This window comes from Colobus angolensis, unplaced genomic scaffold (genome assembly GCF_000951035.1).
Source record: "Colobus angolensis palliatus isolate OR3802 unplaced genomic scaffold, Cang.pa_1.0 Scaffold263, whole genome shotgun sequence".
NCBI classification, from domain to species: Eukaryota; Metazoa; Chordata; class Mammalia; order Primates; family Cercopithecidae; genus Colobus; species Colobus angolensis.
The window spans coordinates 1,235,740-1,244,807 of NW_012115855.1; the positions used below are offsets into that span (position 1 = coordinate 1,235,740).

At 41.4% G+C, this 9,068-nt stretch overlaps 1 pseudogene across 1 annotated transcript; it reads left to right on the top strand.

The window, feature by feature from the left end:
* The first annotated feature begins 1,327 nt into the window (after positions 1-1,327).
* On the top strand, positions 1,328-2,193 carry LOC105515557 (annotated as a pseudogene). Its single transcript, XR_001002348.1, has one exon. The product of XR_001002348.1 is annotated as a U2 small nuclear ribonucleoprotein B'' pseudogene (transcript).
* Positions 2,194-9,068: the final 6,875 nt, after the last annotated feature.

Sequence of the window (9,068 nt, forward strand, 5' to 3'; positions counted from 1 at the left end):
GTGTGAGTTGAGACTTTACGGTCTGGAATTTCAAAATCGATTCATGGGGTAACTATCCTCAAACCAGCACACTTTTAATTAGGGTAGGAGTAATGAAATGGGAGACTCCCTGGACCCCTTTGTGGGACTTGCAACAGGAGTGTGGCTCATTTGCTCGGCCACCACGTGCTCAAATCCCTTACAGGAGGGGAGCATGCAGGTGAGCAGGTGCTGGAGTCAGGGTGAGCGCCTTTGGGCTCTGGCCCCATGGCAATGTCTATGAGTATTACAATGCTCTTTTAGCCCTGCTGTCCAGGATGGCTTAAGTGTGAAACAGCTCAGCAAAGAGTCACGGTGACAGCCTTTTTGGGTTTCTGCACCCAGTGCATCCCAAATTTTGCCTTGCATCCAGGAAGAATTAGGTTACATGTACTTGAAGGATGGTGAATGTGGGGATCTTATTGGGTGAGGGAGGTGGCTCTCAGTGGGATGGGAAGCTGGAGAGGGGATAGAGTGGGAAGATGATCTTCCCCTGGAGTTCAGTCATCCTGAAGCTGATCTCCTCTCCCAATGCCCCCAGCCGAACTCCTCTCAGATACTTCCTCTCTTCTCTCATTCTCTGCCATGCCACTCTGCTGCTCTGCTGCTCTGCCACTGTGCCATACTTCTGCTCATGGAGCCTGGGGATTGGGATTTTTATAGGTACAGCATGGGAGTGTGGTGGGCCAGGGTGGTCTTGGAAAAGGCAACATTTGGGGGCAAAAACAGGAATGCCTATTCCCATTTAAAGCCTCGGGTTTCCAGGCTTGAGGGTGGGGCCTTTGCTGGGGAACCGCTCTCTACTACCTAGTATTTCCTTGCTTCCTGTCCATATCCATAGTACGAGTAAAGTGAGACCTTCCTGGGCAAACCCAGACATCTGGTCCCTGGGGTTAGCTCTTGCTCCACTGAACTGCACCAAAGAGCATGGAGATGCTCAGCATGTGGAGGCTGCAGACAGCATCATCACGCTTTGTTGGCTCCTGGTTCTAGTGCCTAATTGTGTTCTAGATCTTGACAGGGCATAGCCAGTGGGGATTAAAATAGGACAGGAGATTCCCCTTCTTGCTATTTCCATTTTTTAAAAGGTTACATTCTCAGTATTCTAGTAGCCTAACCTATCATATCTTTAGGTGAATTTGAAAGTTAGATTGCAAAATTTCAATCTCACACATTTTTTTCCATTTTAATTTTCATTTAGGCTGTGAAACCTAGCTCAAAATAAACTTACAGTAGTTTTTGTTTCTTATGGAAGACGGCGTAGGCCTTAGATTATTTACTGTCTCTTTCTGAAGAATTTAACTCCAACATGGATACCAGACCAAATCATACAATTTATATCAACAATGTGAATGACAAAATTAAAAAGGAAGAATTGAAGAGATCCCTATATGCCCTGTTTTCTTAGTTTGGTCATGTGGTGGACTTTGTGGCTTTAAAGACCATGAAGATGAGGGCCAGGCCTTTGTCATATTTAAGGAACTGGGCTCATCCACAAGTGCTTTGAGACAGTCACAAGGATTTCCATTTCATGGTAAACCAATGCGAATATATATGCAAAAACAGATTTGGATATAATATCTAAAATGTGTGGCACTTTTGCTGACAAAGAAAAGAGAAAAGGCAAAACTGTGGAACAGACTGCAACAACCGCAAACAAAAGGCCTGGCTAGGGAACTCCAAATTCAGCTAATATCCAAGGAAATTCAACACCAAATCCTCAGGTCCTCGATTATCCTCCAAACTATATTTTATTCCTTAATAACTTACCAGAAGAGACTAATGAGATGATGTTATCCATGCTGTTTAATCAGTTCCCTGGCTTCAAGGAAGTACGTCTAGTACCAGGGAGGCATGACATTGCTTTTGTTGAATTTGAAAATGATGGGCAGGCTGGAGCTGCCAGGGATGCTTTACAGGGACTTAAGATCACAACATCCCATGCTATGAAGATCACCTATGCCAAGAAATAACATTTGGGATAGTCATCTTTAAAGGACTTGGTGTTATTTATAGTGTTTGTTTTGCTAACATTTGGTTGGGTCATTGTAATAGAGATTACGAGGAGTGAAAGTGAAATTTTTGTGAAGGACTTAAATTATCTAGTGTTTCTTTAGCCTTGGTGAACTATGAAATATGAAGGCCTTAATTTTGTACAATAAATTTTTATTTGTATTCTGTGAAAAATAAACAAATAAATAAACTTACAGCTATGTTTCATATGCATTCTTTGGGGATAATGCTATCAGATCAAGAATACCTTACAGGTGTAATTGCATGTATTCTCACTTGTCACCCATAGCAAAGCCATGAGGTAGGTGGCACAGTTGAATCATTTTTGAACATAGAACATGCCACTTTGATTTAAAATCAAATTATGGCAACTAGAACTGAGCATGGTGGCTCATGCTTGTAATCCTAACACTTTGGGAGGCCGAGGTGGGAGGATCACCTGAGCCCAAGAGTTCAAAACCAGCCTGGGCAACATAGAGAGACCCTTGTATCTACAGAAAAATAAAAAATTATCTAGTCATGGTGGCACAGCTGTAGTCCTAGCTACTTGGGAGTTGGGGGTGGGAGGATGGCTTGAGCTCAGGAGGTTGAGGCTGCAGTAAGTTGTGATCGTGCCACTAAACTCCAGCCTGGGCAACAGAACAAGACCTTATCTTAAAAAAAAGAAAAGCAAAACAAAACAAAAACAAAAAACAAACAAAAACCAATAAATTGTGGCAACTAGGGAGAAAAAGGGTACGCAGAATCAATACCATTAAACATAGTCTCACTGATGACTTTTTCCATACTTTTGGTTGAAGTATAAACATATAAATATATCATTCTAAAACATACCATTTGTTAGGTGTTTTTTGTTCTGAGTAATCATAGTAAGCAGTTATGATTGCAACCAACAGCCATTTGCACCTGTGCCCCTGAGTCCCCCGTCCAAAGCCTTGTCAGCAGAGCCACCTGTATTTAATACTGAAAACACTAGCTTTCCCAGCTCCCCTTGCTGCCATCAGCATCTAGTTAAATCCTGGTGAATTAAACCAGAAAGAAAGTCTTCGCTGGAGCTTCTGGAAAAAGATCTTCCTCTTTAGTTAAAAGATCTATGCAAGGGAAAATTAGTGCCTCTTTCTTTTGGATACAGACTAAGCTGCAGCAGTTCTCTTGCAACGTCAAAGCAACAATCCTGAGGATAAAGGACAACTCACTGAAGGTAGCTGAGCAGAAAGATGACAGTCACCTGGGTTATTTTCCACCGCATTAAGCCACTAAGCCAACATTGAAAATACCTACCTCTGGGCTTCTTGTTTTATGAAATAACTAACATCTTTATTTTTCAAACCACATTTAGCATGCTGTTACTTGCATCTAAAAGCATCCTTAATAATTCACCATATAAATGGTAATGCTGTAGTTCACTATCAGACTTAATTTCCTTTTTATAGGAACCTTTTTGTAATGCTTCTTTTAATCTATTGAAATTAAATATCTAGGTGACAAAACTTACTTCTAAACATAACTTTGAAATTCAGTAGAATTTTCTTACTGGAATATAAATGAGAAATGTTAAAATATAGTTTTAAAGAAGAATATACATTTCAATATGTAAATGCTTGGGTACAACTACAGCAGAAGACATGATAAAGCAGTCAGAGCTTACATACCTATGTAGCATCACTGTGAATATAATAGCTCTCACATGTAGCATGAAACAGATGTGCTTCGCTGGTGGCTCAAATCCCAACAGAGATGTAGACGTTAGTATGGAGGTTATTCAAAAGAAGAACAGCTCTTGGTAAAGTTCCAGCCAAACAATCTACAGTCTTACATGGACTTATGTGGTAGCTGTATTTTTGGAAAACTCAGTGTACATTTAGAACTGTACAAAAATTACATTGGAACACAGAGTTAGGATCCAGAATCACAGATCTATAAATACGTTTTCACCTACATGAATATCTGATGGTACAATTGTGGGTCATGTGAGACTCTGGACAATTCTTTGCAATGCAGAATTAGCCTAGACATTGCAACATGTCTGGTGTCTTACCCAATAAACACTGACGGTGGCTCCCTAATTATTGTGACAACCAAAACATGCCCCCATAGGTTTAGAAAGCATCCTCTGGGGACAGTCCTGCAACTGTCTCCCTCACCACAGAGGACAATGTCCTGAGGCAGGCACTCTTGGTTGTTTGCTCTGCATAGATGTCAGAAGCACTCCTTATTTCTGACTCTGCAAGTCTTAGACATGCTTCCATGGGTGGGTAGGTGGAGGTAAAGTACAGAAGCAAACGGTGGATTGCTTAGGATTGGTGCTATTGCTGCATTTCAAGAGTCACTGGTTCATTGCTTTCTCAGTTTGTGTGCATTTTTTTCAAGAGATCCTCACTATGTGCAAGGAATTATGGTAGATACAGAGCTGACTAAGATTTCCTTCCTGCCCTCAGGGAGGTAGAAGACTAAAATAGAAGCCCAGAAAAGTATCAAATTTTAAGATGGAGCAGGTGTTCTTCGCCTGAGATCCCAGGAATGTGCTTCAGGGCATCCTTTAAAACTCTTGAAATTACAGACAACAATGCATGTATATATATGTGTGTGTGTGTCTATATATATCTTTTTAATAAAGGGTGTATAGATTTAATCACATTCTCAAAGAACTCCAAGACACAATAAAGGTTACAGCTGATGCACAGGGCAAGCTGATGCACAGGGCAGGCTGATACACAGGTGACAGCCTATTTGATGGATTTTTGGAAGTTGCCCTCTGCCCCAAATATCTCTTTTACTCATATTTCTTTCATTGAACTTCTATCAATAGAGATTCACTCCAATGAATGGATAGTTAGCATGGATCTCTCCAAGACTGACGCGCCAACAACTTTCAAGAAATGTCTATTGAGCTTCTGCTGACGGGCACTGAACTAAAAACCAGGGATGCATCAGTGAACAGAATAGAGCTCACAGCCTGGTGAAGGAGTTGGAATGGGAGCAATATGCAGATACGGGGAGCACTGAGGGGCAACTTGACCCCAAGGCAGTGGAGAGGTTCTCAGGAAGAGATAAGCGATCCTGGGCTGTGCTCATGTAGCTTGAGTAACAGCTTCCTGTCTTGTGTGAACAGAGGGTCCCAGTTCATGAGGACACTGCCTTGGGCCTGAGGACACTGCGCCTTGGGCCTGTGGACGAGGGCCAGCTGCTGAGGCCGGAGGTGGAAAGCCTCTTCCAGCATTGGGCCTCAGCCGTGTCTCAGTTTTGCTTGGGTTGACCTCTGGGGGAACAGGTGAGCCTTGCAGGATGACCCTGATAGCATTATCTGCATTTTGGTGTGCATTTAAGTTTCCATTTCACATGGGCTTCTAGTCATATGTTGCAAGAGTGTTTGTAAAACAGACTGCAGACTCTCTGGAATTGAAGGATGAAGGGGGAGGAAGCTTTATAACCTGGAAACTATGTGCTGACTGTGGCCCTGTTGAGATGCAATGTGGTTTCTATGGGGTTCCTTCTGGACCTCATACATTTCAGTTTCCCCTGGAACAAGGCCTTTGCTGAGAAGGAAAACATACATTGGCCATGAAAACGCAGAAGCGCTCCCTGGGTTGCTCCAAGCAGCTCTCTAAGCAGAGGCTTAACTTGTCCTGAGGCCATCTTGTCTTTGGAAACCCTAACCAAGCAAAACACAGATCTTTTTATGCCTTCCCTTTCTTTACACAGACACTGACTAAAAAGGAGTGGGAATAACTGCCAATTCAGTAGGCTCCTTGCTCTTTAGTGCATTTTAAAGGCATTTGCTGTTTGGGATTTGGAAGAAAATCATGAGAACTGAGAAGCTCTGGCTGTCTTGGCGGGAAACAGGCTCATTGTTTGCAGAGAGAGCTGGTTTCCATGGTTTTGGACTACAGACAGCTGCGTGTTTTTTTTTTCTTTTAAAGAGTAGTTTCTACTTGCAATTGGATCTAATAAATAGTCAAGGTAGCCAGTCTCCCAACAGCAAAAGGTCTTTGAGTTATTTGGAAACACCCTAGTATGTTATCATTTATGACCAACTGTACCTGGTTTTTAGTTATTAAAAGTCATGCATTCTCTCAGGATAAAGCCTGTTTGGCCCAAATTCTGCTTTATCAAGGGCAGCCAATTATATTTCAGGCTTAAGGTTCTAGTCTTAAAGTAAACACATTCCTCTCTTTTAAATGACAGGAGACTTGGGATGGTCTGGGATAGGAACGCAGGGTGGGGACCTGAATCCTGCAGGCCTGAGAGGCAAGTGCTTGAGCTGAGGCCATGGGAGACACATGGCTTCCCCTCCTCCCCTAAGTCCACCGGCACAGCAACCATATGGCGCAATGTAGGGAAACCAACACGTAAAAGGGGCCATTTTACTTCTATCACTAAAGTAGGACACAGGACAAACTTTTGCTTTTTTTTTCATGACCTATAAAGAAGAACAAATTAAGCTAAAATGAAAATAGCATTTTTCAGCCAGGCACAGTGGCTCACACCTATAATTTCAGCACTTTGGGAGGCCAAGGCAGATGGATCACTTGAGGTCAGGAGTTCAAGACCAGCCTGTGGTGACACCCCATCTCTGTTAGAAGTGTATCTCGTGCTGAGGCACAAGAATCGCTTGAACCTGGGAGGTGGAGGCTGCAGTGAGCTGGGATGGTGCCACTGCTCTCCAGCCTGGGTGACAGAGTGAGACTTCATCTCCAAAAAAAAAAAAAAAAGGAAAAGAAATAACTTTTTTTTTTTTAAATTGGGACACTGGCTTGGAATTCAGAAGGATCAAGTAATGAATTTAACAATTTCCACTGTTAGTAGCAATATTAAAGCAATTATAGGGTCCCTTGTATCTCGAGCAGCAGGCTTGGCATAGTGAATGGAGCAGTGCAAAAGTCTAGGTCTCACTGTATGCCAACATTACCTTCGGCCCTTACGACCCTTTAGCAGAAACCTATACTCTTTCTAAACAGGGGTGAACTGTGTGCTTATGCTTAAAACAGCTAATGTTGCCCCAAAAAATCTTTTGTCAGATGTTATGTTCTTTTCTCCCTTTCTTGAACTTACGGCTGGTATTCTAGCTTACTTTTTATTTTATTGGCTTTATTGTCATTGGTCCTTTTGTTGCTGTTAGATTTTCTTCTGTCTGGATTTTTGGTCCTTTCCAACTGGATTTTTAGTCCTTTGGGATCAGAGACTACCAGATCCTTTAATTTTCTCATGTGTTCTGTTTCCTCACCTAAGATGGATTTCTGAGTCTGGCACAGAAAACCAACTGGGAATACGTCAGACTTTCCTTCCAATGACACTTTCATCAAAGAGAAAGAGAGATAACCCCTTCCCCATCTTCTTTAAGCATCATGGTTGCTGTGGGTTAGCAGTTTCTGAGGCTTACTTATATACACATTTACCACCAAATGTATAAACTGCAGAATGGGATCTATTGGAGAGCCTGGGTGGAATTAGATTAGTGGTGACTTAGAGTGGGATTGGAGAAGCTACGGAGGGGCTGGTGCTTTAATCAGTGCTGTAAGCACTGCAACAACCTGTTTTTTTTCTTTTTTTTTTTTTTTTTTTTTGCAGCCCCTGCCTGTCCTTTTGGCAAGAACGAGATTTCTCCCCTAAGTGACTTACATTTTCTCACTCTCGGTGGAAGATACATTTGGCACAGGAACCATTATTTCTCCTCCTTGGGGACCAATCTGAAAGTAAAAATATTAATCATCTTCATAATCATAGACATTTCTCTTCATGTAACAGAGCACCAAACCCTTCATGGCTGGGTAGATATGTTCAAATTAATTTGACTCACCCTCAAAAGAGAATTCCTAGGAGAAGAAGAAACTCAAAGATGTGCCCTCCAGGGTGAGGGTCCCAAAGACCTTTGACCCAAACCCATTCTCGCCTCCCCTGCAAAGTCTTTAGCTTGGTTGACAGATGTGGACCAGACTCAGGAAAATTGTCCTTAACCCAATTCAATCTTATAAAATGATACATAAGTCACTTTCTCAAGTACACTTTCAGGTAATCAATATTATTTAAAAAAAAAACTCATTGCAAGCTTAGTGATAACATGTTAAAATTAGTACATTTAATGTTGCTTTCCATTTATCAGAAATTTGAGTCACTGCTATGGTGAAATAAAAAGTGTCTACCTGTAGTCTATTGACGTGTGTAAGAGAAGATGACCAATGGGAAGGTAGATAAGAGTGAAGAGGAGAGTGGATGACAGGATAGAAGAGGAGGGAACAGGAAGGGATCGGGGAGAAATGGCGAGTAGACACACACATGTATGGGACTGGTAAAAAAGTAGCCCCTACAGCATGCCTGGAAGTGAGAATTGATTTTAGTCACCTCCCTTTTTCTAATATTCAATGTCTTCTGCAATTAAGAATGTTAAATTAGAAGGAATACTGGTGCATGATATTTGGTGTGTGGAATTTGGAATCAGAAGACCTTGATTTGAATCCCAGCTCTGCTTTCTTCTGAGCAATGTGAGTTCAGGTAATTTACTTCATTTCTTGCATCTGAGTGGTCACATGTGTGAAATACAGATAATACCCCCTCAGAATTCCTGTAAGGACTCAACTATTAGGTTGATGCAGAAGTAATTGCCGTTTTTGAGATGATTTTTAATGGCAAGACCGCAATTATTTTTGCATCAACCTAATAGCATGTGCACCTTGTAACCATCATAGAATGCTAGTTATTATCATATCCAGAGTCCTCTTAAAAGAGTCTTGTTTCTTTGTAAGAATTTACCCGCCTTGAAGACAATGGACATAAAATAGGTACTCTTCATTGTGTGTTTCACTATACAGAGAAACTTTAATATCTTGAAAGAACCTGAATAACCAAAGATGTAATCATATTTTGAAAAATGTTAACATGTATTTCTGTAAAATGTGAAAAAAGTATTCGTTTAATATATATTTTTATTTTAAAAAGTTTTTAAAATTGTATACAGTTGGGGGGTAGAAGTGCAGATTTCTTCCATGTATACATTGCATAAGGTGAAGTCTAGGGTTTTAGTGTGCTGGTCACCGAAACAG